Source organism: Rhincodon typus, chromosome 35, assembly GCF_021869965.1.
Source record: "Rhincodon typus isolate 14 chromosome 35, sRhiTyp1.1, whole genome shotgun sequence".
In the NCBI taxonomy this organism is placed as follows: Eukaryota; Metazoa; Chordata; class Chondrichthyes; order Orectolobiformes; family Rhincodontidae; genus Rhincodon; species Rhincodon typus.
The window spans coordinates 24,398,114-24,401,656 of NC_063366.1; positions in this window are offsets into that span (position 1 = coordinate 24,398,114).

A 3,543-nucleotide genomic window follows, 5' to 3' on the forward strand; every position below is an offset into this window, starting at 1 on the left:
TGAACCGTCAGCCTTTCTGCTCCTCTGATGCTGCTTGGCCTGCTGTGTTCATCCAGCTCCACACCTTGTTATAACAATCCCACAGCCTGCTTTCTACAACAGAGTATGCCTTCTGATTTTAAAAAAAAAATTAAAAGAACTGCAGATGCTGTAAATCAGAAACCAAAACAGAACTTGCTGGAAAAGCTCAGCAGGTCTGGCAGCATCTGTGGAGAGAAATCAGGGTTAATGTTTCGGGTCCGGTGACCCTTCCTCAAAACTGACAGTAGCCAGGAACGTGTCGGTTTTTATGCAGAACATAGGGAGGGGGTAGGGAGTAAACGATAGGTGAGGATAGAGCCCAAAGAGAGACAAGAGCAGTTGGATAGACAAAGGAGTTGATAATGATCAGGCTGGGAGGGTGAATAGTTGTTAATGGGGATTGTTAGTGACTAACAACAGGGGGTGTGTAATGGCAGGCTGTGGTAACAAGGCCTGGTGTGTGGGGTAGGGGGCTGGGACATGGGAGAGTTTAGGCCCTAAAATTATTGATCTCAATATTGAGTCCGGAGGGCTGCAGGGTCCCCAAGTGGAAAATGAGGTGTTGTTCTTCCAGTTTGTGCTGAGCTTCACTGGAACACTGCAGCAAGCCAGAGACAGAGATGTTGGCCAGGGAACAGGTAGCTCAGGGTCTTTTTAGGGTCAGACTACTGGGTGACGGCTTCACAGAACACCTACATTCTGTCCACAAAAAAGACCCTAAGCTTCCAGTTGACTCAAACCAAAACGTTAACTCTGATTTCTCTCCATAGATGCTGCTAGACCTGCTGAGCTTTTCCAGCAATTTCTGTTTTTGTACTAGGTCTGATACTGGTCTAGTTTCTTAGAGAAATAGCTCACTGGCTTCCCTATTCCCGCTTCGTCATCCTGTAACAAGATGGCACCAACCCCCAAATCACACACATCAACCACCATTTAGAAAATAAAAACCGAAAGAACTGTGGATGCTGTAAATCAGGAACAAAAACAGAACTCTGTGCTCTGAGGAAGGGTCATCGGACCCGAAACGTTAACACTGATTTTTTTTTTCTTAACAGACGCTGAACTTTTCCAGCAACTTCTGTTTTTGTTCACCATTTAGAAAATTCTGGAAAATTCAGGGGTGGTCAGCGCTGGTTCATTTATTAGGACTGCTTTCAGCCTCTTAAGGTTGCCTGGCATTTTTTTGACTTAGCCACTTCTGCTCGTTTCTTTCACAGGTTCATTAGGTACAGAGCTATTGTGCTGACTCTCTTTTATTTCCACTGCAGTTTGTTTCTCTGGGCCCTGACTGATAAGGACAAGTTGTTTGATTGGTCCTGAGTCTCCAAAGTCCACATCATGTCAGTAATCCTGCAAGAACTATCATTTGTCCTTTCTCAACAACAACTGTCACATAATCTCTCTCAGTGTCAGCGAGTTGAATTTTAGGAGGTTTGCTAAGAGCTGTCTATCTCTCCTTCCACCCTCACTCTCACTGTCCCTGTCATCTTCCACTACTCCAGCTCACACACTTGCGCTTCCTTAACTCTTCCTTGGGATGATATCTTCTCAGTATGTTTATGTTGCAAACAGACTCTGCTTCCTGAGATCAGGAGTATTTATCAGAGAAATTGCATTTCTATCTACTTTTTATAGAACACTGAATTAAGTCAGATACTTTAGAGACTTTTAAGAGACTCTTGGATAGGCACATGGAGGATAGTAAAATGTAGGGTATGCAGGGTAGAATGATCTTGGTAGGATAATAAGTCGGCACAACATCTTGGGCCGAAGGGCCTGTACTGTTCTATATTCTATGTTCTATGTTCACTTTGATGTTCACCTTGCAAAGGCAACAATATCAGAATTCCTCCATCTTCCACCAGAAATATTCCAGTTGCTGAATGTTTGCCTGCCCATTCTTTCATTTTCCCCTGTGAAACTTTGAAAAGTCCTTGCGTTACCCTACAGGCTCCTGTGAGTCTTTCTAGCAACATGGAGACATAATACAGCATTGCAGATTTGTCTGGCCTACTGTATTTGCTGCTCACAATGTGATCTCCTCTGCCCTGGGGGGGACAGAGTGCAGACTGGCTGACCGCTTTGCGGAAGACCTCTGCTCTTTCTCAAGAATGACCCCGAGTTTCCAGTTGCCTGCCACTTTAACACACCATCGTGTTGCCTGACCAATATCTCTGCTTTGGGCTTGCTGCAGTGTTCCAGCGAAGCTCAGCGCAAGCTGGAAGAACAGCGTCTCATTCGGGAACTCTACAGCCTTCAGGAGATGGGGGGATATGGAAAACATAGACATTGATAAACATGGGCCAGGACTTCATAAAGATGTGGTATGATTCTGTAAAACATGTTGTACATGTCAGGGGGTAAGTCACTGACTCCATCCCTAACTTCACTGGTGGGTAAGTTGTTGGAGGGGATTCTGAGGGACAGGATTTATATGTATTTGGAAAGGCAAGGACTGATTAGGAATAGTCAGCATAGCTTTGTGCATGAGAAGTTATGTCTCGCTAACATGACTGAGTTGTTTAAGAAGGGGACAAAGAGGATTGATGAAGGCAGAGGAGTGGACGTTGTTTATATGGACTTCAGCAAGAGGTTTGACAAGGTTCCACGTGGTAGACTGTTCAGAAAGGTTAGGTCACAGGGAGAGCTAGCCACTTGGGTTCAAAATTGGCTGGAAGGTAGGAGACAAATGGTGATGGTACAGGGTTATTTAAGGGACTGGGGGACTGGAGGCCTGTGACCAGCAGGAATGGTCAGTAATTTGCAGATGACAGCAAAATTGGTCAGGGGTTGTGGACGGCGAAGAAGGTGACCTCAGAGCACGACAGGACTGAGATCCGATAGGGTGAGGAGTGGCAGATGGAGTTTAATTTAGTTAAATGAGAGGCGCAGCATTTTGGAGAGGCAAATCAGGGTAGGGCTTATACATTTAATACAATGTCCTTTTATTGTTCATGTGCTCCATTGTAGGAGTGCAGTGAAAATCTTTTACAATGTCTGCGTTCTTATGGTGACATCTTAGGTACAGGTACAGGGGAACAACTCTTGCATACAGCAGGGGGATAAAAGTAGTTCCTTAATTACAGAGTTGATAGTAAGTTAAAAATGTTAGGGGGTTAACATTACAGTGTCCTATTGTCCCCTCACACCGCTTTCTGTCCAGGACTTGCTGCCTGCACACAGCTCCAGGGCTGCTTCCCATGTGCTGCTCCGGGGCTCACGGCCCGCGCGCTGCCCCCCGGCTCACAGCCCATGTTCCGGGCTCACAGCCCGCACGCTGCTCCGGGGCTCACAGCCCTCGCACTGCTCCAGGCTCACTGCTCACGGTGTTCTGGGGCTCATGCTGCATGCCCACAGAACCGGAGCACAAGGCCCTGTTGCCGGTGCTGGCTCTGCTGTGGGACTGGGCCCCCTCACTCTGATCCCCCATGGGACTGGGCCCCCTCACTCCGATCCCCTGTGGGACTGGGCCTCCTCACTCCAGTCCCACCTTGGGACTGGGCCCTCTCACTCCAGTCCCTC